Source organism: Molothrus ater, chromosome 9, assembly GCF_012460135.2.
Source record: "Molothrus ater isolate BHLD 08-10-18 breed brown headed cowbird chromosome 9, BPBGC_Mater_1.1, whole genome shotgun sequence".
Taxonomy (NCBI): domain Eukaryota; kingdom Metazoa; phylum Chordata; class Aves; order Passeriformes; family Icteridae; genus Molothrus; species Molothrus ater.
This window is the reverse complement of record NC_050486.2, coordinates 1353453-1380519: the sequence shown is the minus strand read 5'-3', so window position 1 is coordinate 1380519 and position 27067 is coordinate 1353453.

The following is a 27067-nucleotide window of genomic DNA, read 5'->3' as shown; positions in this document are numbered from 1 at the left end:
GGCAGCCAGAAGCCTCTGGGGGGCTACACTCAAGATGGACAATGGTCATGAGTGTTTCAGACAATTTTAAGTTTGGTGCATTTACATATCAGGGGTTAATCCTCCAGTTACAGATTCAGGTAATGAAGTCATATTCCCCCAGTTTGTTCCCCTCCAACTCACTTTTTTTTATACTTTTCAGGGCCTGAGACAGTAAGGTATCCTTGAGTTTCAGGCCCAGGGAGAGGGACTGTTTTATCTGCATAAAATAAATTGAATAAAATAAAATGGGAAGACAGTAACTAACAAGCTATGGAGCTTTAGAGTTATACACTAACACAGTACAGGATCTGAAAAACATAAAAGCTAAATCCTGAGGCATCAATGAGGGGCACACTCTGATGCTGCCCCCCACCCCAGCAGGCTGGCCAGGCCACTCCAGCCCTGGGAGCACTCAAGGCAGCCTGGCAGTCAGTGATGGGGGCTGCAGGCAATGCTCAGCTATTTGTATTAGCAGGGAGGAATGATGAAACTGACTCCATGTTCTCAGAAGGCTAATTTATTACTTTATAATAATATAGTATATTAAAGAATGCTATACTAAAGAATACAGAAAGGATACTTGCTGAATGCTAAAAAGATAATAATGAAAACTTGTGACTCTCTCCAGAGTCCCGACACAGCTTGGCCCTGATTGGCCAAAGAGTGAAAACAACTCACAGCAGAATGCAATGAAACAATCACCTGTGGGTAAACAATCCCCAAACACATTCCACACCAGCACAACACAGGAGAAGCAATTGAGATAAGAATTGTTTTCCTTTTCTCTGAGGCTTCTCAGCTTCCCAGGAGAAAAATCCTGGGTGAAGGGATCATGTTCAGAGAATGTGAATGCCACACTTATCCACGTGGCTTGGCTGTGAGCAGGAAGCTTCAGCAGTGAGCTGGGTGTCACACCTGGTTCTGCAGGAGCAGGGATGCCCAGTGGCACAGGAGCTGATAAAGGCACCCCAGGGCAGGCAGAGGGTGAGCTCAGTGCCTGAAATGCTGCTCCTTGTCCTCCTTCACAGCAGAAGCTCATGAACAGCACCAGGGGAATGGCTGGAGGAATGCAGGGTGCTGGAATGCCAGGAGGCTCAAGCTGGGCAGAGTTTTTAGACCTTGTTTCTACCAGGGCTATTGCAGAGTGTGGTGTCCCTGCTATTTCAATCCCTGGGCTGGGAGACTCCTTGCAGGCAGGGCTCAGGAAGCTGTGCCTGTGTCAGACCCTGCAAAGGGAAGCTGAGTTCTCTAACCAGGAGCAGCTGGAAGCTGGTGGCTGTGGGAATCCATAAAATCAGAGGGTTTTGGGAAAGCTGCAAAAGGCAGGCCTCAGAGACAGCAGAACTGGGATTAGAGCTAAGCCGTAGTCATGAGATTGGTCAGCAGAAAAATTATATAAAAAGTAGAAAAGTAAGGACAAATAGAACAACAGTCTGTTTTAATGCTTGTCTAGAATAACTCCCTAAGCTGCAGAAAAGTTTATCTAGCAAGATATTAGGAAGTTGTAAGCTTAATAATGGAACTTTGGGCATTGTGTTTTAAGGCTTACAAGCAGGTATTGTATCCAAATAAGCAAACATTGTTTAACCAAAGGTATGTGTGCTTATAGTGATTGGATGGAACTACAGTCAATATACTTGTGCTTTGTGGGATTGGTCAAAAAACTTTTAAAGTAAGTTGTAACATTAAATTCTTGGTCTGCTGCCTGAGATGCGAGCTGCGGGCAGCTTCCCATTGTCATCACCATGGTGTCCTAGGGTGATGTTATGATGCTTGTATCCCCATCCATGTGCTCTGTTTATGCTGGATATCATGTTCTGTGCCTTCAAGAGTGGCTCTGAAGAGTGAAAGTTTTGTTTTGGTTTTGCTATCAGCTGCTCCCCCGTGGCTGGCAGGACACAGAGACAGGGCAGTACATGGTGCTGCTTTTGCTTTTTGTCTGTCTTGGTTTGGAAAGACAGGAGTCTGCTAAGGAAGGCAGGAGCCTCCCCTGAAGTGGAGAATGTAAACCCTCCCCACCCCTCCAAATTGCTATAAATTTTAAATTAAGGGGCTCTCAGGCAAAAAATATGGGAGCAGGAAATAACAGTTCTTTAACACGGAAGAAAAATAAAAGGATAAAATAAACAATGCAGTACACTAGAACATCACTGACAGAGTCAGAACCCAGCCTGACACCCTGTGGGTCAGGCTGTTGGCAGCAGTCCCATTGGAATTGTGGCTGCAGCCCTCCTGCAGTGTCAGGGGTGGTTCTGCTGGAGCAGGGATCCTGTAGAGAAGGATGGATTCTGCCTCTGAAGATCCAGGGGAAGGAGAGGCAGCTGCTGTTCCTCTGGGGAATCCAGTGCAGAAGCTGTGCTGGTGTCTCAGAACCTCTGGATTATATCCAGGTAGGAATGCTTGGCTCCTCCCTCTGGGCTCACATCTCCCAGTGGGATGCTGTAGTTCTTATCAGCCATGCAGTGACATTCAATAGCTGTTATCAGCAGATGTCCCCTCCCAGGGAGGTGTGAATGTGATCACTCAGAGAGAGAGATAAGGCAAACTGCCCACTTGACAAAGATAATCTGCCATACAGATGGTAATGGAAAACATCCTGCCTTGCAATCTGGGGCACTTGGCTTTTTGCTTTGCTCTTGTTCTTGCTTCTGCTTTGCTCTTCCTTTTTGCTTCTGCTCATTAGTTAGTTTAGCTAAGCAGTCCGAATTTTTCCCTGGACTGTTTCCCCTTTTCCTTTTCTTGGATCCACTCGAACCTGCTCTGGACTGGGACCTGGGAACACTGAGAGTTTGCACCTTGTGGCTGCAGCAGCTGCCCCAGCACAGGATGGACTGATAACAGAGTGACCACCTCCAAGAGAAACTTTCTGAATTTGTCATCTTTTTCAGAGCAGTGAAAGAGTGGTGTCACCTGGTATTGTTCCTTTTGTGTGCTGGGGGTGCTGTGCCTGTTAATAAACAGGTTCTTTCTACTTCTCTCCAAGGAATCCTTCCCAAACGAGTTGGAGGGAGGGGCTTTGTGGGTTTGCTTTCTGGAGGGGCGTCCTTCGGAGGTTTTCTCCTAAATTTGCCCTAAACCAGGACACATGTAATGATACTGATGCTGGAAAATAAAACAGCTCAAGGCACGTTCCTAGCTGTTGGGAAAGATGAAAGTTTGACAAGAAAGTCTCACAGATATGTATGTTTGGCAGAAGGATTTTTGAATATAAAATCTGAAGAAGGAATAGAGATGGAAGCAAGTTTTGATACAGAAGAAACGAATTGCTGAGCCAGTCTTACTGGGTAACCAAGGAGGCAAAGGGTGTGTTAGTTAGAAGGGGTTTTTATGGCTTAGAGCAAAGGATAAACCCACCCCAAACAAGAAGATGTTTTTACCAAGCAGAAAGAGAGCACAGGCAAACAAGCCTGCCAATGCTGCAAGTAGAAAAAAGGTCTCAGAATCTTCTACTGCAAGAAAACTGAAAAACAACTTCCAGCTTAAACTGTAATGTACAAACTTTTAGTGATTGGAGAACAGTAACAAGAATATGGTAATTATAGCAGTTATGATAGGCTATAGATAAAAGTTAAGGTATAGATTGGTTCTGCTGTATTAAGATGCTCAGCAAAGAGAAGTCTATAATGCAATGTAACCTAAACTAAGGGTCTGCAGGGCTGCCTGCAGCTGGAGCTGACAGCTGTAGGCACAGTCCTGTCACCCACAGCCCTGCACTGCTGTAACACCTTGGATGGAATAAACTGCATTTTGGAGAGCTGCCTGGAGTCCCACATCCCTCATTTAAGCTCTTACACCCAGCACTCCTCTCCTGTTTGTGATTTGTACACAGCCCCCAGCCAACAATAGCTGGCCTGGATCTTGGGGCCTTTCCTGTCATGTTTTGGGTGCTGGTGGAGCCCTTGGGTTCCTGAGTGTGGGTATTAAACTTTGCAGCTCTCATGGCTGATTTTTTGACATGGAGTGAGATTCAGAGGGTGATGTTTAAAATCCTGGGGATCTGGCTAGAGGAGCACAGGCGCCACACCCCAGGGAAGAGTGGAGAGTTTTGCCCATGCACACCCTTGCAGCTCAGGACAGGGTGGAAATCTTTCACAGTTAGCTCTGGGCTGTGGTTTGGATCTAATTATGTTTATTCTATAGCTATTGATACTGTTTGCTCCTCTTTAGGCTGCCTGAAAATAGGAATGAAAAGGAATTTGGGAATAGTGAAGTTAGGAAATAAGTTTGTGAGGGTTTAGCCTGTTTAAAGTATTTACCACCACTGCTATCTACTAACAAAAATGTGGGTTTTTCCTAACACAACATCTTCCTTGGAAATGAGTAACAAAACACCACAAATATTTGCAAAACAGAGGCAGTTGCATCAGTCTGTCTATTAACAGAGAGTGTGCTGGGGATGTCACAAAATCCATGTGACTGGATGAGAGTACAGCAAATGAAGTTTGTTACCAATCACTGAACAGCAATGAGTGTGGGGAACAAGGGCTTGATTTAGGCACATAAAAATTGACATTGCAATTGCTTCTTTCCTCTCTGGAAGGCAGCTGGAATCACATATCCTGCTGAAAACCTCGCTGCAGCTCTCAGTGGCAGCAAACAGGGAGAATTTGGAGCAAAGTGAAATATAAATCCATATTTAGTATAAATACAAAATATTAATTTCAAGTGAAATAGAAACCCAAACATCTGCAATGCTGGTGGCAGTTCCAGCCTGAGAAACTGCAGTGCAGAGGGGTAGGAAATGCAGAGGTTTCAGCTGGGGTGGTGAGATTTCATGTGCAAGGTAACCTCACAAAGCTTCTTGGTTTAGAAAGAGGCAGTTTTGGGGAGAGGTGCCTTTATCCACAGGGAATTGAAATGTGCTACAAGCAATCACAGGTGAAGCACAAGTGCAGAGGCACAGGTGAAATGGTTCAGCTGCAGGTGAGCCAAAGGAAGTGGGGTTTTCCCAACACCCCATCCAAGTGCAGGGAATTGCTGCAGGATATTTTTGAGGCCAGAAATGTGCCTGGTCACAGGGGTTAGTTACATTTGTGGAAAGTAGGGCTGTGACTGACTTAAATGTCTCAGTTTGGGAAGTCAGCAAGTTTTGCTTGCTGGGATGGATAAAGCAGGGTCCTGCACTATGCACACACACCTTTTTATACTCAGCAAATCCCTTTTTAGCAGTGTCAGAGGGAAGCTGTTGGGTTAGAGAGAGAAGCTGCCCTGGTTGAGGGCCATGGGTGTGTTTGTGAACTGAGAGCACTGTGGTGGTCAGGGACACGTGTGGACAGCTTGGAAGGGAGGTCTTGGTTTGTTGGGAGATGTTTAATCACCATATCCTGGTGCTCCCTTTCCTCTGCAGGTACTTTGTACTGTGAGCAGGGAAATATTAACAAAGATTGCACAAGCTCTACCTGGAAATGTTAGGGGGAAATCAAGCCAACATTCTTGCATTAATGTGCTTTATCAGGCTGAGGACTCCAGGGGAAAAGAGGAGTTGGTTTTCCAACCTGCTGCCCATTCTTGGCATGGAGCCTGAACCCTGAGATGCAGAGGATCCTGTAGGAGAGTAACTGAGGAGAGCTGAGCATGTGCTCAGAACAAACCACCAGAACTTTAGCAATTACCTGCTCACCAGCCTGCAACTGCCCTAAAGTCTGCTCTTTTGCAGAGATTTCTCTCTGAGAGGACCCCTCTAATGCTCAGCTGAGTTCTGTTCATTGCTCTCAGGCTTGGATTGCATAGGATGTGTGTGGGCAGAATGAAAAGAAGAGGAAGGAAGGAGAAGCTTCACATAATTTTTGTGGTTTCACCCACAAGAGAAGCCAGATTTCCCATGTTTGCACGATCTCCTCCTCTCTTTGGGATAATTGCTGCCCTTTTAGGGTGTGGTGGGTGTTCTCTGGTCCATGAGCTTTCCCCTCAGACCCTGCATCATCTCCCAGAAGGCAGACTCAGTATTCTGCTAATTTTCCATACATTTATGACTTATGGAGAGTGTAGGCATTTGGCTGTGTAAGGTTCCTAAAAAAGGGCTGGAGATCTCTCAGGGACCTGTGACTGACCTGGAGATTTCATTGCCTCAGTGTGTTGTAGGACACCAAGAAATGGATCTCCCATGTGGACCCTGGCATAATTTCCTGCTAGGAAAAGGCACAACAACAGTTTGCTATTTGAGCTCAGAAGATCCACACAAGGATGTAGGTGTATCCTCACAGTGATATTCCTTCTAAAGCACTTGCTGGACGAGGTAAATGAGATTTCTCATCCCAGCTACCCTTTACTGCCTGATCCTGTGCACAGATGCAAAGATACACCTTTCATCAGTGAATATTTGCCTGCAAATCCACTTTATATCCCCTTCCCACCAGGGAACTGTCCTGCAGGAAGCTGAGAGGTGCCTGGGACAGCAGTGGAGGTCTCCAGTGCAGGGGGAGATTCTTGGATCTGCCCTTCCCAGCTGGGGTTTTGCAAGGCAAGCTGGGCTGCTTCAGTCAGTCCTGCACTTGTGTTCCATGTGTGACCCCACTGCCTGCTCTGAAGGGACCTTCTGGGAGTTCTTCACCCTCAGAGGTGTTTCTTGTCACTTGGACTGCTGGAATCATAGTGAAAATGGGTGTATTGTTTCCCTTCTGCCCACCAAGAAGCTGCTCACAAATTGCAGGGTCTGTGGCTCTCACAGAGCTGGATGGAGCAGCACAGGGAGACAAGAAAGCTCCACAGAAGATGCAGTTTTATTCCAAGCTGAAATCTCTAAATTGCAAGGGCAGGAAAGCTGCTTAGGTTTTAGCCAAATGATCACACAGGGGGTGGAGGGCTCTGTTGGGGGTTTGCACAAATGGGACAGGACTGCTGGGGTACACGAAAGGGTTTGCACAAATGGTTCAGGACTGCTGGGGTACATTCCTTGAGCTTTATTGTGCCATCAGCCTCATCACATGGCTGAGACAATTGAAAGATGGCAACAGCTCATGTACAGCCAGCAGCAGCAAGAGATTTCTTTGTTACAGAGCATTTTACAAACTTTCTAGCCAATAGCACATTGCTAAAGTTTACAGATAGCTGTTCTAGCCAGTCACCAGTCACCGACACCTGCTTCTCACAAGGCTTGCTTGTCTGCTCTCTATTAACAATCCACAATACTTCATTATTAAGCTTGAAACCTTCTGCTATCTTGTTAGGCATATTCTCCTGCAGTCTTATGATCTGTCTTAGCCAAGCCTAAAACACAAACTATAGTTTCATGTCCTTGCTTGCTCTACTACTGTAGCTTTTCTGCTTCCAGACTCTGCAGCTGCAGCTAGCTCTGAGTTCTCTGCTCTTTCTGTTTCTGCTCTCACAGCTTTCTGAAAGCCTTCTTGCCTTCTCTATTTTTCCCACAGAGGGTGATGTGCAGCCTCACACACTCTTCAGAGGATGCTGTGAGAATCTGTTGCCTCCTAAACGTGCACAAATGCCCTGAATGTGACTGATGGGGTGCCTTGCACAGATCTGCTCCTTGCCATGCAAATAATTCTTGCAATGATATTGAGGAGGGCAGGGGGAGGACTTGGCTTGTTCCTCTCACCTGGCTGCTGAAATCAGGGGAGCTGGGGTGTTGTTTTTGCCCTTTCCAGTCTCCCTACGCTGGAAATTTGCAATATGAAGAAAAAGGCTTCTATTTTATCATCTTTGCTCTTCATTGCTTAGCATTCCCACCTAAACAAAGAGCTGTAGAGTTACAAGTAAGAAAGCTGGTGATAATAAAGTCTCTCTGAAGGACACAGCAGGGTGCTGACCCACTCCAGGGGGAATCAGACCTTTTATTAGTGATTTCCTGATGTTTGAGCCTGTACTTGGGTATTAACTTGGATGAAAAAAACCAGCTGGCTCAGATGCTTGTGGGATGACTTCTGCTTCCCACTTCTGCTATAAAAATGTTCCCTCCTGGAGTTTATAGGGGTGAATTAAAGAATTGAGCTGGGAAATCTTCATCCTTTAGACATGTGGGGGTGCTTATTTATATGGCTTGCATGCAGCCACCAGCTCAGCTTTTTGTATAATCAGTGATTGGCTCTTGGCCTTGCTCTCACATACAAGATCATTTTCTGTGAAATTGTTCAAGACTGTAGTGTCTCTCATCCTGCTAATGTGATGATTGTCATGCTTTTGCTCTGGCTGTTGGGTCAACACACGTTCAAAATGGCTTTTGGGAGGAGTATGTGTAAATATTTCTGGCCTAAAGTAGGAAATGCAAGTTGGCACAGCGTGTGTTGGAGAATAAATGGATGGCACTAGACCAGAGGAGGGGAAAATAAGGTATGTTGAGAGAAGCTAAGTGAGCCTGAGTGGTCCTTTTTGCTCTGATGGGAGTGAGGGACACATCCACTGGAGCCAATGAAACATTGAGAGAAGTATCTCAGAAATGAAAGAGCTGAGATTAAATGGGCTTGAACTCTTGTGAGGCAAACACAAGGCTAAGCCCTTACCAGTGTGTGATCAATGTGCTTCACCTACTGCAGGATCAACTCCCTGATGCACAGGGTACAACAGCCACCTCTGAAATCCCCTTCTCTAATGGGTTTGTCTTGGAGAGAGGAGTGGTGTGGCTGAGATCCAGTTAGGCCAGGAGTTGTAATTCTAGAGCTCCAGCCAAAACTGGCGCCCTTCTGCCTGTTGTCACCTTGTGGCCTGATCCTTCTCCTCCTTACCTTTACATCTTTGCACTTTGATTTTCTGTTTCAGCAGCATTGACTGACTGGAGAGAGGCACTAACAGTTATTTCTTGTGGGTTTGTTCTTCTCACTGCTGTTGCCAGCACAAATATTTACAGAATTTGTCATCCATTGCTGCACATGCAGACACTGCTCTTTGAGAGTCACTTCTGCCTTCCATGTCTCCTCTTTTCTCCTGATGCTATCAGGCAATCAGACACTGATCCTGTGACAGATTTAACCTTGTGGCTTTCTCCATCCACACCCCTCCGGGCCCTGAGGTTTGGGCTTTGGGTGCTGTGTAGCACCTGGACAAGTGTCCTTTGCACCAGGTGTGTAACCTGACTGCAGTGTGACACTGCCCTGGCAGCACTGTGCTGGCTCTGCTCCTCCTTTACAGACCTGTGGCATTCAAATTCTCTGAAAAAATTCCTTCACCCAGGGTTTTACTCCTGTGAATCTGAAAGGCAGTGAGAGAGACCTCAGAGAAAAGGAAAACAATTCTTCTCTCATTTGCTTCTCCTGTGTTGTGCTCATGTGGAATGTGTTTGGAGATTGTTTACCCACAGGTGATTGTTTCATTGCATTCTGCTGTGAGTTGTTTTGACTCTTTGGCCAATCAGGGCCAAGCTGTGTGGGGACTATGGAAAGAGTCACGAGTTTTCATTATTATCTTTTTAGCATTCTGTAAGTATCCTCTCTGTATTCTTTAGTATGGTATAGTATAGTATTCTTTAATATATATAATAAAGTATAATGTAGTAAGATAGTAATATAATAAAGTATAACAAAGTAATAAATTAGCCTTCTGACAAGATGGAGTCAGATGCATCATTCTTCCCTGCCACGGGGCTCGCCGTGCATTTACAATAGAGATCTGATGTGCTTCACATTCCAGGGAAACTGTGGTTAACTGCACAACAGCTGTGGCAGTGTGGCAGTGTTGGAAAATGTCCTGTCACTGAGCAGAAATCCTGTCTGATATTCCTACTCTCTTATTAAATGAAAAGAAACCTGCAAAAGAAAGGCATTGAAAATAAACCCTTTTCCTTCCTGTGTCATCCTCCCATTGTTGAGGTCTGATGCCTCTTGGTGCTTTCCTTTGCTACCTGAATTTCTGGTGGAGCATTTCAGAGCAGTCTGTGCAAGCAGAATTTTGGCACTGTTTTATTTTCATACTCTTTGAATCTCAAAGAAGCTTTGTCACAGAAAGGCACAGTCCTTTTGCAAAGCAGGTGAGATGGCACAGCTCAGATAAAGGAGGTGCTCTGGTCTCCCAGGCATGGATCACTTCTGCTTTTTTCCTCATCCAAGGTAAATTAATATCTTCTTTAATAAATATATTAATGAGAACAGGCATTGGGTTGATAAACTGTGCTTCCCCGTAGGATGGACCTGCTGGTGCCTCCAATCTGTCCTTAAACAGGAGTGGGAATCACACTGCAGAACCTACTGCAGAGCTTTCATTGATAAAAAAATAAAATTCTACCCTCTTCCCATGGCAAATAGGAATGTTTAAAGATATCCATTTTTGTCCTGCACTGAGTAGAAGCAATCCCAGAACTATTTGTGGAGGTGGGATATCAACAATTACTTTAAAATTGCCTTTTCCTCAAGAAAAATGTCATCATGTTATCTCCCAGCTGGAGCCTTTTCTCATCACTGGCTCCAGGGAATGTGCTGTGGGGGAATTTGCATTTAGGAGAAGTTCCTGTAAATCTCATCCAGTGCTACTGGAGAGGAGCTGGAGTGCATTTAGGGAGCTCATAAAAATGAACAAGTAAAACCCTTGGATGACCCTTGGAAACACTAGCCCTGGTGTTTCATCCAGGCCTTTCAAGTTGATGTATCTGGATGGAAAATAGGGCTTGAATAAAAGCACTTCAAAAAACTGTTACTTTTCTCTCTTGGAAAACCTAATCAGGAGCATCACTTGGTGTTTCTAGAATAAAAAAAAACGAGGGGAAAAAAAAAAAAAGCTGAATTTTCTAGGGAAAATGGTGCAACTTTATGTTTTTCCTGAAGAAAAACTTTCCCTGTGAGCATTTTTCCAGGCCTAAACCTGCATTTACTGGGGGGAAGTAGAAGAGAGAGCCTGTGAGGGATATGTTTTTATAAATATTGTCCAGTTCCTTGGATCCTCGGTTGCTGAAAACTTCTCCATGAACTGTCCACAGCTGGTAGGGAAACACAATACCTTTGCCTGTCTTTAGTGGAAGGAGGAACGTGCTGGTTGGAGGCTCTGAGGATGAACAGCAGGGTTGGAGCTCTCTGGTGTGTGGACAGAACAGCTCATCACCCACACTAAAGTTGGAATTTTGCTTTGGAATGTTGCATTTCATTTTTTTAGAGTGTCAGTCCATCTGAGCAGGGAGATGGTATGTCTACCAGCCCTAGGGACATAGTGATAAGGTGAAGTAATTCTTCATTTTTTTAGGTACTGAGCACCCTGAATTCAGCTTTCCAGAATCACTAAAGGATGTTTCTGCAGGTGGGAGCCTTGCCTTCCCAGGTGGAGATGGTTTCATTGCACAGGAACTATTTCAGGCTTGACTTTGATACAGTTCCATTTAGCTTCAGTGGCTTTCAACCAGCATAAATGTGATTTAGCTTTTCTCATGAATGATAAATGTTTCTCATGAATGATAAATGGGTTTTTTGGATGATAATTAAAATCTCTGAGCATTCTTCAGGTTCTGAAGGCCACCCTGGTGATGCTCACCTGGAGTGAAGGTGTGGTTAACTAGTCCCTAAAGGGTATCAGTGGTCAATCCTCAGGACAGCTGATGCCCTTGGGATCACAGAATCATTTAGCTTGAGAAACGCCTTTGAGATGGAGTCCAGCTGCTGCCCTGACACTGCCAGAGGGAATCATGGAGCCCTAAAAGGTGGGAAGTCAGCAGCAGCAGCACCTTTGTAGGTATCCTCTTGTCTGGGCATTGAAGTTCAGATACAAACTACTCAGGCAATCAGAGATTAATTAACTAAGAAAATCAATTTTCCTTACCGCATTTTTGTGTATGCTTTGATATTTGAGCAACAGCAAGGGAAGAGTGCAAGGCTTCATCAGGACTTTGGAATGTCTTCTGGAATTAGCAGCAATGGGGAATGAATTATGTGATCTCTGCCACCTCCTGCTTCCCATGCTGGGTTGCTTTTGGGAAATGGTGTTTGCTGTAAGATAGAGGCTAAGATGAAATAGCTTTTTCTCTACAGCAACAGATGAGTACATGTCACTGTCATATTTTCTGGAAAAATCCCTTCACCAGGATTTCTTCTCCTGGGAAGCTGAGATGCCTCAGAGAAAAAGGAAAAACAATGTTATCTCATTTTTCTCTCCTGTGTTTTGCTGCTTTGGAATGTGGTTTGGAAATTGTTTATCCAACAGGTGATTGTTTGATTGGTTTCATGTGAATTGTTTTCACTTAATGACCAATCACAGCCAGCTGTGTCGGGACTCTGGAAGGACTCACGAGTTTTCAGTATCATTCTTTGTAAACTTCTGTCTGTATCCTTTCTGTATTCTTTAGTATAGCATAATATAATATAATTATAATATAATATAAGCCTTCTAAGAACATGGAGTCAGATTCTCAATTCCTCCTTTGTCCTGGGGACCCAGCAAATACCACAAGTGCATGTTAAAGATCCTCAGCTGATTCCATGTCAAATATTGGGGCAGAACTGAGCTGTCAGACTTTGTCATGGAAACTCCAAGGAGGAAAGTATTTTGCTGTTCTAGAGAATTGCTTCAAACACGAGGTGTGTCCATCCTCACTTGTTTTGAGTCCATTCTTGGTAAAAGTAGGAAGGACATTGATGTGGCATTCACATTCTCTGGACATGATTCCTTCACCCAGGATTTTTCTCCTGGGAAGATGAGAGGCCTCAGAGAAAAGGAAAACAATTCTTCTCTCATTTGCTTTTCCTGTGTTGTGCTGGTGTGGAATGTGTTTGGAGATTGTTTACCCACAGGTGATTGTTCCATTGGATTCTAGTGTGAGTTGTTTTCATTCTTTGGCCAATCAGGGCCAAGCTGTGTGGGGACTCTGGAAAGAGTCACGAGTTTTCATTATTATCTTTTTAGCATTCAGCAAGTATCTTTTTGTTGGGAAGGATGGAAGTTTGACAAGAAAGTCTCACAGATATGGATGCTTAGCAGAAAGATTTTTGAATGTAAAATCTGAAGAAGGACTAGAGATGGAAGCAAGTTTTGATATAGAAGAAAAGAATTGCTGAGCCAGTCTCACTGGATAACCAAGGAGGCAAAGGGTGTGTTAGTTAGAAGGGGTTTTTATGGCTTAGAGCAAAGGATAAACCCACCCCAAACAAGATGTTTTTACCAAGCAGAAAGAGAGCACAGGCAAACAAGCCTGCCAATGCTGCAAGTAGAAAAACGGTCTCAGAATTTTCCACTGCAAGAAAACTGAAAAACAACTTCCAGCTTAAACTGTAATGTACTAACTTTTAGTGATTGGAGAATAGTAACATGATATGGTAATTATAGCAGTTATGATAGGCTATAGGTAAAAGTTAAGGTATAGATTGGTTCTGCTGCATTAAGATGCTCAGCAAAGAGAAGTCTATAATGCAATGTAACCTAAACTAAGGGTCTGCAGGCCTGCCTGCAGCTGGAGCTGACAGCTGTAGGCACAGCTCTGTCACCCACCACCCTGCACTGCTGTAACACCTTGGATGGAATAAACTGCATTTTGGAGAGCTGCCTGGAGTCCCCCATCCCTCATTCCGGCTCTCACATCTTTTCTGTATTCTTTAGTAGAGTATAGTATTCTTTAATATAATAGAGTATAATAAAGTAATAAATTAGCCTTCTGATAAGATGGAGTCAGATGCACCATTCTCTCCCCTTGTGGGTGGCCCTGCATTTACAATACATTGCTTCCCAGTGGTTTGACTGCTTGGAAAGAGGTAGAGGTGCAGATGGTTTCTTTGTAATGAAACAGCTGAGGGCTCAGCCTGGAACAATATATGTTTTCAGTTTTTGAAACCTGGACCATCTTAACTATCTGTGCTGAAAATCAATGCTGTGAGTTGTCCTGAAGCAGAATTTCCCCAGGAAACCAAGATCAAGCAGGTTGTGTGCAGGCCTTTGTGGATTTTATGGACAGCAGGGGCCAAAGCATACCTGTCCAAAGGCTGAAGGTATGGGATCCCAGCCAGGGGGTTCCTGAACTCTTGCACAGTGACAGGGCTGTTTGGGGTTGTGGTGCCTTGAGGTCTGCATGGTGGGGCCCATCTTTTGTGCTGGGTGGAGCTGCCTGCAGCCTAATCCTTGTTCCTTTCAGACTTTCCCAAAAAATCATGCTCTGGCTGTTTTTGGACAAGCCAGCTGTGTCAGGGCTGTGCCACCTCTGCCCTGTCCTTCCCCAGGCTGTCCTGTCCCCCCTGCTCCTATTTCTGTGCACAGTTCACCGTGCTGCAATGCTCTCTGCTTCGTACAGACAATTATAGCAAGTTCTCTGAGAAGAGGAATAATTACTCCTTTTTAGTGGAAGTTTTAAGAGTCTTAAATCAGAGGAAGTTGTCAATGATTTTTAATCAGATCAGGGTTGTGTAGTGAACAATGAGGAGATGACAAATGACAACTAACACTTAGCAAATGATCCTTTGGCTGTTCTGTGTGTGATGATGATTAGGGAAAACCACTATTTTTAGGGGTAATTGGAAGTTACACCATGAGTGTTTGAAGGGACAAAGGCAAGCTTAATTCAGGTGTTTCCTGAATCTTGTCTTGCTAACAATTACTTCCCCATGTGCTTTTATTTTTGTTCACTTCCTAAGTGGAATTGTCTGCTTACATCCTTCTTATTTTTTAAAGAAAGATAACCTCGTAAGAAACATGTTCTAGTGGTAAGAAGAGTCCCTCAGTTTTGTGTTATTTTATCCAGTTTATTAGCAAAGCAGTAGGGTTCTAAATAAGGGTCGTGGTTCTGAAATGGGGCTCTTCCTGCTCTGAATGCCAAAGAAAAGGAGGATTTTTGGAGCTGGCTTAGATGGGCAGTGTCCAGCTGTCTTCCTACCTGTAACTCTGCATTTTCACCTCACCTCTGCGCTTCCTTCTGCCCAGCAGCACAGGATTCCCCCAGCTGGGAGATGAGGAGCTTTTCATCTTGGCAGTGCTCAGCCTGTGCTGCTTCAATCTCTGCCAAGAACTGCCACTTAAATGAGTTTTGACAAACAGGAGCATCCTTGATGGAAATTCCCTCTTTCCATTTGAGTGACACCAAGCAATCTCCTTTCCCTACTTCTGTGTGATAATTCTGTGTGATAATTCTGGGGTTGCCACTTTCTCTGGCTGTCCTGTGATGCCTGCAGAAAAGCAGCATTTTCTCTGCCATTTATATACATTTTACCCTTTTTCCCTCCTGAGTCACAAGTCCTTTTCCACTCAGAGAGCAGCAACCCCTGTCCAAAGGCACTGCATTCATGGGAAGCTTCTATCATTATCATAATTATTATCATTATTATTATCATTACATCATTATATTTATTATCATTATTATTCTCTTTTTTATTATTATTTTTCTTCTTCTTTTTCTTCTTTCTTTCCCCTTCTTTCTTTCCCCTTCTTTCTTTCCCCTTCTTTCTTTCCCCTTCTTTCTTTCCCCTTCTTTCCCCTTCTTTATTATATATTATTATTCTCTTATTACTTCTATAAAGAATTAAAAATTGCTTTCCAACTTAGCCTGGGCAAGAGAAAATATTTTCTGCTGAGCTTTAGGAGATCACCACCTATTCACCACCTTTAGGGGCTGAGAATGCCTGACAGCCACAACAGCCACGGAATTTTCTCTGGTCCAGGGCTGACAAGAATTTTTAGAATTGATTTGGAAATGATGGTGATGATGACTGCTGATTTTGGCCATTTGTGATTAATGCTGCTTGTTTTATCTTAGACAAAGGATGTTGGCTATGATGTGTTTTCCTGTTGCAATATTTTTGATACCAGGGTGTTTTATAAATGTCATCTTCTAAATATGTTGTATTCTAAATATAAACCCAAATATTTGGTAATGGCTTTCTTATGTTAAGGTCACAGGGGTGAGAGTATTTTAATAAAGCAGTCATGAATAATTTATTTTGGGTTAAATAAAAAAAACTTTGCCCAAGGAACTGAACCTCTCCCTAAATCAAAAAGTTTTGTGGATTTTAGCTTCCTGTTGGTCTTTTGTCAACAAACAGAAAATTGTTCTTTAGTCCCTTCTGGACTGACCAATAGGATTTTTAAGATAGCTGGAAACAAACCTGCCCCACCACATGTAAACCTTTTTACCTACTTTTGATGTAGCTTCTTTTGTAACTTTTCCAGAATTTCTTGCTAAGAATTTTGTAGCTTAAATATCAAAGTATCTAACAAAAAATAGTTTGAAGAAGAGATTGGGAGACATTGTTTTATTAGAGAGCAGGTAATAATAGAGGCAGTTAACCTAGAAATGAGCTTTGTTGTGATTTAAGATATTTTTCTAGAAGAAAAGTTTTAATTAAGCCATAAAACTAGAGCCCAATGAAATAATTAGCAGTCTGTGGTTACACAAAGTTAATTGAGGTAACATCATCCAAGGTAATGTCTTTAAATTCACCTGCTGGTAAATTAAAAGAATTCTTCTAATGACACATTTAAGCAACCACATTTTCCAGCCTCAGTGGTTTGGGAGCATCACCTGTCTGTGCATTCCTCCTGCCTGTGTGCTTTGCCCTCTTGTCTTTGCCTGCATTTCAGGTGCCACTCACTCAGCACAGACAGGAGCAGCTCTTGCTCGTTTGAATTCCTCACCACAAGGATTTCAAGTGCTGTGGTTTGTGCTTGGCAGGGCCCTGCTGGCAGCCTGAACATGATCCCCAGTCATTCTGGGAGTTGGGTACTTTCTCCTCCCTGAAGCAAGAAGACAATTCTGTGTTCCCTTGAGGCTCAGTTATGGGGTAGAGCTTCTGTCACCTGCCTTGGGTGGAGTCTGTGTTGTCTTGTGTTTCCCTGCGAGCTGATTTATCAGTGACTCTCAAGATGAAGCCACAGCAAGCAGGGCACCCAGAAATGGGCAGGCTTCCTTCTGATTTAGGAGCCAGTGTTTAGGAGATGGATTTAAATTCCTTCAACTGTTGTGAGCAGGATTTTCGTGAATCCCCTTCTGTGGTGTGTGGGGAGCCTGCCAAGGCACTCGTGTATTGTAAATGCAGGCAACCCTGACGAGGGGAGAGAATGATGAGGAGGACTCCATCTTTTTAGAAGGCTAATTTATTACTCTATTATACTATATTATATTAAAGAATATTATACTCTACTATACTTAGTCTCGGGTTTCTGTGGTTGAGATGATCTCCAAGGTATCAGAAAGTCTTCTTTTTTTTTTTTCCCAGCCCCGTGACCGAAGAAGAAGTCGAGATTTGTCAGTTCTGTTTTTCAAGGTTGTTTATTTTCCCTTATCTGTTCCATTCTTTCTCTGACCTGCTGAGATCTGTCCAGCAGGTCGGGTTGTGGCACAGTCCCTGTTCACAAGGGTGGTGTTAACTTTTTATACTAAAACCTACGTGTACTTTATTTACAATAATTTTCCAATACCTATCACCTATGTTAGACAGCCTGTCTCTACTCTAAACCAATCCAGAAGTGTCACCATCACAGCAGAAGATGGAGCACAAGAAGAAGAAGAAGGAAGAGGAGGAGAGGACATGCCCAGATTCCTCCATCTTGCCCCTTGGACCCCCATTCTAAAAACCCCAAATTCTACTTTTTCACCGTGTGACAAATTCACTATCATTCTACTCAAAATCTTGTGGCTGGTAAATCCTCACACAAAGTTGGTAATTGTTTCCATGGGCTAAAATCAAAGGCACAGGTGTTTTTGACTCTGTGCCAAGGTCTCTGAGCCCCTGCCAGGGTCTCGAGTCATCCAGGGCAGCCAGAGGAATGTCCTCGGTTCTGACAACTAAAGAATACAGAAAGGATACTTACAGAATACTAAAAAGATAATAATGAAAATTTGGGACTCTTTCCAGAGTCCTGACACAGCTTGGCCCTGATTGGCCAAAGAATGAAAACAACTCACAGCAGAATCCAATGAAACAATCACCTGTGGGTAAACAATCTCCAAACACATTCCACACCAGCACAACACAGGAGAAGCAAATGAGAGAAGAATTGTTTTCCTTTTCTCTGAGGCCTCTCATCTTCCCAGGAGAAAAATCCTGGGTGAAGGAATCATGTCCAGAGAATGTGAATGCCACACTCGTACACAGATTCATCTGGCTGAGTGTTTGCATTTCAGATTTCCCTGCTGTTGCCACAGCATTTGTGGTTCCTTGGACCAGCACAAGTGTTTCCCAGAAGCTGCTACCAAAACTGGTGAAACGTTAACAGAACTGGTAACTGCAGTTTTCAGTAGTGACCACAGAACTCAGCTTTAACGTGGCCATAGGAAAGAGTTCATTTGGAAATTCTTTGTCAAATCCCCCACCATCAGAGTCTTTCCCCTTCTCCATGGTCAGGTTTTATCCTTGTCCTTCTCTTTATTCCCTTATAGCTGTGGGGCACTGCACACACAGCCAAGAACAAACAAGTCTGGTAAACTGAGGAGCAGCTTTGTGGCAGCTACAATTGACAGAGAGCCCCCATTTCCCTGTGACAATGAGCAGACTGGGTTGATTTGGTCCTGGCTGTGATCCAAGCAAGGTGAGAGCTGCTTCTCCTGTCCAAATTGGCCAAAGCTAACTCACTGGAACAGAAATAGTTAGAATTCTTCTCTGTAGCAATCTGTTATCTAAACCACCAACTCCCCAACTTAGAACTACTGCCTTCTTTTACTTTTTGCATATTATTTTGGCATTATTTTTAGGCATCCTTAGGCCTTGCACCAGTACTTCTTTCAGTTTTAGCAGCTGCCAAATTCAACACAGAATCTGCCACTGCCATCTACTAATGCAGATAGCATCAAAAATGGCTTTTAATCTGTGCTAGACTTGTGCTAGCTGAGGTGCTACATTGGAGAGCAATGAAGTGGGGATGGAGGAAAAAGGGACAGGGATGTTGGAAAGGAGTGGAGAAAAATATGTGAGCAGTAATGTTTGACCTTTGTCTGGGTAATCTTTCCAACTGAATTGTTTACTTACTGAACTTTCTTCAAGGCTGTGTGAAATCCCCATTTATGCCCCCAGCTGTAACACTCTCCCTTCAGCTACCTCTGTGGCAAATAGATTTGTGTGTCCTGCTCCAGCAGTGGGGATTTCTCCTGCTCTGATGTGGGATTGCTGTGATTCAGCAGGAGAGCCAGTGCAGCTGCATCAGCTCTGCAGCACGGCCAGCCTGGCAGTGCAAAGCATTCCTTGCTTTTGCAGAATTTTGGGGGAACAGCATCACCTGGCAGTGTCAGCAGTGACCAAAGGCTTGCAAATTCTGGAATCAGGGAGATATTCCATGTGTTGCTGTAGTGTAAGGAGGTCAGGGACACCCACCCATTTATTCACAGGTATGTATGCCCACAAGGGATGCACTGTATGCTGCCCTTTAGTCTGAGCATCTTAAGCTGACTTCAAACAAATGAAGCTTTGCTTATTGCCTGTTTCCCTGTAGTTTTGCCAGTAGTTCTGGTCCAAGTAATTTTCCCCTCTCTCTTTCAGTTTCTGGGGGCTAAAATCTCTTTATTCTACCTGACAGGGCTTGTGGGGCTCATTACAAAATTGTAATGCATTTTTTAGATCATTGGCTGGAAGATGAAAAGCAGTGGGGAATATTTTGGCAATTAGCTCATTGTGAGAGCAGAGGAAGCAAGCTCTGTATGTATCAAGATGTCTTTCTGGGGTGAATGAAGGACATGATAATCTACCCCAGGTCACTGTTTTCATCAATGGCCTAAGAGAAAAGGGGAGAAAACCTTAGAAGTTGTTCTGCAGGGAGATTGGTTTTTGTTGTTGTTGTTGTCCTGGAGTTAAATTCTTCATTGCTGGTGACTATGGACAGGTAGCCAACAGCTGGAAACTTTGGGGCAGCCTGGTAAGAGGAATATCAGTGTTTTACATGCTTAACTTCTTCAGTGTAGTCAAGGGAGACACTGTGCTCCTTCCCAGAAGCAGGGGAGTCTGGGGGAGCTGAACCTAAGGCAGAAAGAATTTACTCTGGATCTGGATTGGGGGCACCACAGCGAGGGACTGTGGTTTATTCTGAAATGAGCAAGGTTTCCTGGCAAGCTCCCTTTGGTTTGGGAGCTGTAGTGCTTTTCTCTTTGGGATTGCTTGGAGTTCCCTGAGGCTCAGGGCCCGTGTGCTCAGCTCTGGAAGAGGTGCAGTGGTGATTTTCTGGCTTTCCAGGAGTGCCTGCCTGTGCCAAGAAAAGGAATTGCACTTCTTCTCTGTGTTTTTTCATCTTGCAAAGGGATGGAAAGAACATAATATTTTTGCTTCTTAATGCTGGTATCATTACTTGCATTCAAATGAGATGAAACCAGTAGTAAACAGGAGAGAAATTCTGGCTGTGTTAAGCAGAATACAAGACTAAGACATGAGAATGATAATTTTGGGGCACATTTCTTGTTGCACTGGATGATGAGACAGCAGTTTAGCCAGACAGCTAAGTCTGTGCTTAGCTGCAAATGTGCAAAATTGCCTCTGAATTTAGGGAGTGTTTGGGGCTGTCTTTCTCATGCTTGGTTTTCCTGGGCCTGTGCTATTTCCTCATCTTTATGGCAGTGATGGAGGAAGGGCTTTTTAGCCACACCTGATGATGAGTGCCCAGGTGAAATGGAGCTCACTGAGTGGTGGAGCCTTAGAAAATCAGCTTCACTGTGGGGTCACCAGCAGACACAAGTGGAAATTGAAATATTCACACGTGACTTTGGAAAATGCTGTGAGAGCATTTGCTGTAGCCAAGGGTGATTCCAAGGGAAACGCCAGAAATCTGGGAAATTTCTGCAGAGGTTGAGAGGCAGTGAGTGGTGCTTGCACCTCTCCTGATGGTTTGCTTGAAGCTGACGTGTGGCTACTGCACTGTAAATCTGCATGGACTCTGAGCTGGTGGCACATAATCCAAATAGGCTCAGGCTATTTTATAACCAATCCCTCCCTTCCCTGAACAATGACATTTGTTTTTATTTTATGACCTGCAGAGTGGTCATTTTTTTTATCTCTGAGGAGCCTGACATGTCTCACAAGACTGCAGAGCAGGATATTATTGTGGCTTTAGGTTTCAGGCAAAGCTTCATGGCTCCTGGTGCTACCAAGCTTTCCCTTCTTGGGTGTTCTTACTTCTGATAGGTGACTGTGATGAGACAGGAGCAGAAAGGGATGCATCAGCTCTTCCTGCCCTTCCTGTATCAGGTGATAAATGGCTGATCTTCCTTCCTCTTCCTTGAAAGCACTGGAGTGCTTTGAGCAGGTTGACAGCTCCACCTCTCTGTTTATGAGCTGTTAATTGCATGTTGTCACCTGTGGTTGGTATGGTTTAGGAGAGGGACTCCTTCCATCCTTGCCACAGCACTTTCTCTTCAGATAGATTCTCAGAAGAGAGGAAAAAAAAAATCCCCCTAACCTTGGAAACTCCCGTTACTGAACCTCTCTTCTCCCAGCCAGGACCTGCCCCAGTTCTGTGAACTAAAAACTCTCCACCTGTCACCCTGAGCAAATGCTTCTTCTTGAAACCAACCCCAAGGCCATGAAAAACTGCCTTCCTTCTGTCACCCTGTCAAACTTCTTGAAAAGGAGACAATCTCTTAATGGGAAGAGCAAAATTTTTTTTGTCTTCACTTCCCTTATTCCTCCGGCTTCTTAGTTTACCATACCCTCTTTAAAACCTCACTTTTGCTTGACACAAACCACTTCTGTGTACGAGTCATCTTGATTTTTGATTTTTTCATTCCAAATTATTGCTTCCTCCTGCTTATCCCACTCTTTCCTTGGTCAGTGCAATCACTTTTGCATGACACAAACCACTTCTGTGTAGGAGTTATCTTGACTTCTGATTTTTCATTCCAAGTTATTGCTTCCTCCTATTTATCCCACTCTTTCTGTGGTCAGAGCATGCATTTCATGTCATTTGTGTGACAGAATCTCTGGGTCAAGCCCTGGTGTCCTTGTAACTTGCTGGTTTTGTGCTGGTACCTCCCTGGGTTTGACCTGCTGCTGTCCCCTCCTATAGACTGACATGGTGCCAGGGAATCTGTGCCTCACTGCTGGTGGCAGCGCCTCTCTTGGCTCCTGCCCTGTGCCTGGAAGATGAAAAGAGATGTCCCTATTGTTGGGGAAGATGAAACAGGAAAGCCTTATGAATATGATTGCCTGGCAAAAGATTTTGAGAATATGGGAACTATAAGCAAGATTGAAATGAAAGCAAGCTTTGAGATCCCTCAGTTACTGAACAACTGGAAAACAATGGCATGGCCAGCTCAAGGTGATCCCCTTCTGATGAAACAACACCCTCTGCTTGCAGACAGGCTCCAAGGGTCAGAGCAGACCCTACTAGCTTGGCAGAAGGGGTCCAAAGAGGAGTTTTAGGGTTTAAAATGTAACACAGTATGGTAATGTAATGATTCTTACAGGCTGTATGTAAATGCTATAGGATTTGTATCTTAGACTAGATTGGTTAGTGAGAATTAGAGTATTCAGTATAGAAGATTTATGGTATTGTAACAGGAACCTCACTCTCTTTTACTCTTGCTCTCTCTCATCCTCTTTACCATGCTCTTGCCTTCTCTCTCTTTCCCACTGTCTACCTCTCTGTCTTTGGGGCCTGCTCTGAGCTGTGGCTGACAGCTCCCAGCAGGGCCTGCTACAGGGCAGAGAGCAGGGGAGGGGAAAGCCTTGCTCTGGTGTGATGTTCAACAGGCAAAATAGTTGCTTTGCAGCTGAATCCTGAATGAAGGTGGGTTTATAAGTACATTTTGTTGTAGCTTACAGTCCTCTTTTCTGTCCAGCCACCACAGCATGATGAAAATGCCAGGGCAGACCAAGGACCCCCCCCCCCCCCTTTTGAAGAAAACCTCTTCCTCTCAGTGTTTTTAGTGTGTGCTGTGTCCATCCTGGACTGAGCTCCTGATGGAGATTTTAGCCCCCTTGGCAGCCTTTCCTTCAGTCTTTCCTGCTGTGCTTTCAGGAGAAGCTCTCAGAACCAGGACAGTGTTTGCTTTTGTGCATCTGAGTTTCACTGGCACTGCTGTACCCCACACCCAATCTTCCTGCCATGATATTTATGCTCTGTTTTGAGGGGAAAGCTGAGAGATAAAGGCAACATTGACGTGCAGTGGTGATTCCCAATTGACTTTAAGATACAAGCAATATCTGCTCAAATAGGCCAGGCTGCTCTGCCAGCCCCGAGGAGTTTCCCATTGTGGTATAGGGCAGTTTCAAAATGACTTGGAGCTGAGCTGGTGCTGGAGTCACAGTGAAACCTGTGTGGTCTTGTTACTTCTATCCACCACTGCCTTGGTTAATTCTCTCTGATGTCCCAGGTCCCTCGGCAAACGTTGCCTTTGAGGAAGGGGGGGAATAGGCACCACTGTAGGGTGCAGAGGGTCCCTCTGTGCTCACTCTCTCTCTCTCTGTCCCCTCTGCAGACCTGTGGAGTTGGCAGGAGCTCACCCAGGGCACCTGAAGAAGTGCCAGTAACACCTTATCTCTTCAAGTCAATGCAGAAAATAGGTTTAGTCTGGTCTATAACTCGGTATGAATTTCAGTAGAGTGCTTCTAAGTCATGTTTTTAGACAAACAGCTGTCGCCTGGGCTGAGCAGATCTCGAATAAGAAATAATATGTCAGATTGGTCTGTCTTCATTGTTGGAGAAAGGACACCCTCTTCATTCTGAAATCCTCACATTGCAAACTACACTGGTCCCCTGTGGATCAGGCAAATACTTCTGCAATTAAATTCTAAGGGTGTGTAGGAGTAAACACTGAAATATCTTAATCCAAACATCATTCTAAAATCACAAATGTGGAGACAAAGTCTGGGCAAAGCTCCTCCTTGTTGGTTGTCAATGTAATTTTGAAGTTGACATTAAAGAACTAAATTCTGAGCTGAGGGAAAAGTGAAAGCTTGCTTGCACATTTTCCTTTTGGCAAGCTCTATTCATTTGCAGAATTTTTGCTTGGTATCTTTGTAACCAAGCTTTAGCCCGAATATTGGAGAGCAGAAGCCACTCTCAGGAGCACACACTGAGCAGGGAAGTGCTTACATTGACCTTGGGGCTCTCCTGAGCTGACTCTGAAGAAGAGCTGGTTACAGCCATTGCAAAAATCAGTGCTCAGATAAGAAAGAATTGCTGACCACGTGGTGTCACTCTATAAAATGGCCACTTCTACAGCTGTAGCCAAAGGCAAAACCTCTTGGATCTGAATTGTCTTGTGTAATTTGATCCTCTCAGGTTCTGAATTAACTTGCAGGACCATTCCAGGTTGCTCCCAAAGGGCTGTCACAGGATCAAAGGAAGCCACTGGATGTGTGGTACAGAATGCTCCTATCTCAGAATAGCAAACAGTCTAAAAATGCCTGCTGAAGTGACTCCACTTTGCAAATGTTTGTTAATTTGGTGGCCTGCTCAAGTGGGTGAGTGGAAGCTCTGGAGTCAAACATTGAGAACTTGTCCTGGTCAGTGCTGAGTGTTTCCAGCTCTAAGATCAATGCTGACAGCCTGTGCCCTGCTGTCAGCATGAAGGATCTACTGGCACAACCTGCAGACAGGAGCAGATGTGTATAAGTTTGTGAGGAAAAAAGAAAATAAGCCTTGAGTTAGACTGAAGAACTCAACTGCAAGGTTCAGTCAGTGGGAAACCAGTCCTGCTGGAGGTAACTCCATTCAGTGGCCACTTTAGCTCAAGAATGGAATAATTTGTAAGAGATTTAGCACGCTCATAGCTGATTCCAGGCTCTTGGAGGAAGGGAGGGATGCTGTCCAGGGTGATGGATCCCATGGTTTGTTTATGGGAAAGAGCTGTGATGGCTTTTTATAACCTAATGCTGCATGAACAGACCTTTGTAAGGAGGTGGTCCTGCACAGGAGCTGCAAATCTGTGTCTCTGTGGTGTCTAGGCCAGAGCCCTCAGATCCTGTGGGGTCGAAATAATGAGCAGAGTCCAAGCTGGGATCACTGTTCTGCTGTGCAGGGTCAGCTAAATGCTGCCCTGGTGTTGTCCTGGTCCAGGGGGAGAAGCCCAAGGGATGGAGGAATCAGGGCCCTGAGCTGCAGTCTCTGCTCTCACTTTGCTTTACAGGAAGAAGGGGCTGGGAGGAATGGTGTGACATTGTTGTGGTCACATTCAAATGTGAGGTTTGCAGTTTAATGGCAGCAGGGCTGACTCATAATGCCAAAAAACCCACTCTCATTTCTCCATGTATCCCTGCACAAAGGATGTGGAGGTGGTGCTGCAATCTTGAATTATCACAGCACATGGGGAACATGCTCCTCTCTTCCTTCTGGGTGCCTGGAAACCTCCAGGCTTTTGCCTTCCTGAGATCTGAGCTGATGAGAAATGTGAGGAACCCTAGATGGTGACCTTGCTGGGAAGCTCCACAGACAAGGTTTCTTGCTTGTTTTTTGCAGTCTAGTTTTACTTGCTCAGGCAGTTTGTCCCTATGCCAGGCACAGCATTTGAAAGGAGTCATGCTTTGTGTCCCTTTCTTCCTGGAGTCAGGAGTTTCTAGGTCTTTGTCTTACAAATAATTTCCAGCAGTTTTAGGCCTCACACTTATTCCATCTCTCTTACTGCCTTATTGTTTGGAAGTGGACTAGTTGAAATGGGCTTTGTTTCATCTCATTTGAATACAAATAAGGATACCAGCATTAAGATTCACAAATATTATTTTAATATTTCAATTTCCACTTGTGTCTGCTGGTGACCCCACAGTGAAGCTGATTTTCTAAGGCTCCACCACTCAGTGAGCTCCATTTCACCTGGGCACTCATCATCAGGTGTGGCTAAAAAGCCCTTCCTCCATCACTGCCATAAAGATGAGGAAATAGCACAGGCCCAGGAAAACCAAGCATGAGAAAGACAGCCCCAAACACTCCCTAAATTCAGAGGCAATTTTGCACATTTGCAGCTAAGCACAGACTTAGCTGTCTGGCTAAACTGCTGCCTCATCATCCAATGCAACAAGAAATGTGCCCCAAAATTATCATTCTCATGTCTTAGTCTTGTATTCTGCTTAACACAGCCAGAATTTCTCTCCTGTTTACTACTGGTTTCATCTCATTTGAATGCAAGTAATGATACCAGCATTAAGAAGCAAAAATATTATGTTCTTTCCATCCCTTTGCAAGATGAAAAAACACAGAGAAGAAGTGCAATTCCTTTTCTTGGCACAGGCAGGCACTCCTGGAAAGCCAGAAAATCACTGTTTGACAGCAGAAGTTACTGGAGGGTTGTGAATGACCTGGTGAAAACAAGGATCCCAAGCCTGTGGCAGCTTAAATAGCTTGTGGCTGTAGTACAGGCTGGGTGGGATGGTTGGAAAGGACTAATGAGTTAACCTGGAATCAATCCTGGGCCTGGGAACCTCCGAAGGCCACAGCAGTGAGGGCCCTGCAGCTCATGATCCAGTTTCCCAGAAGAGTAACCCATGGCAGATGCCTTGTGTGAGGTTTTGTCGATGAGAAGCCTTCTACAAGCTGAGCACAGCTCCTCCATGGGCTGAGCAGGACCATGGTGCTCCTGTGGACAAGGCTTCATGGCTGGGGCACAGTGTCCTGTGTCTGCTTGGGTACATCTGGGGGTGCAGGAGCTCCTGGGGGTGAGCTACAGGAGCCAAGGAAGGTTGATTTGAGCCTGTGTTAGGGGTTCAACCAGCCAGACAGCATTTTTGGGTAGAAAGAGACCTTGTAAATACAGTGTGTGATCCCCCCAAACTCCAAAATATCTGCTCTGAAAGTTAAAGATGGGTAAGGCCCATTTGGAAGCAGAGGGCTGCCACAATCATTGCACAATCTGTGCTGTCATTTCTCTTTCCCTGTTTCCACCTTCTGGTAAAAGTTCTCACTATTGAGCCATACAGTTATCTGGACTTCATTTTCTTTCCACACAGGCCTCCTGATGCCTGGCTGCTGTATAATTCCTCTAGTAGATGAGGTGTTGCTCTGTAAAACAGAGTGTTGGACTAGTGATGGACACAGGTTTTGCCTCACCCACAGTTCTGCAAAAAAGGGAAACACAGAACATCTTTAAGGCTCTGGTTTGTCTGGTGCAGGTGCCAGGAGAGTGGGGCTTTTGGGGGTGCTCAGCTCTTTGGTCCAGCATGATGGCATCTCTGGGGGGGACCCTGGGGACACTTCTGCATCTCCAGCTGTCACTGGTGCTGGCACCAGGGTGAGTGTAAAGGCTTTTAACAATGCTGAGCTGCCTGCCCGTTGATAGTTACCCATCTTTGGGGTTTTT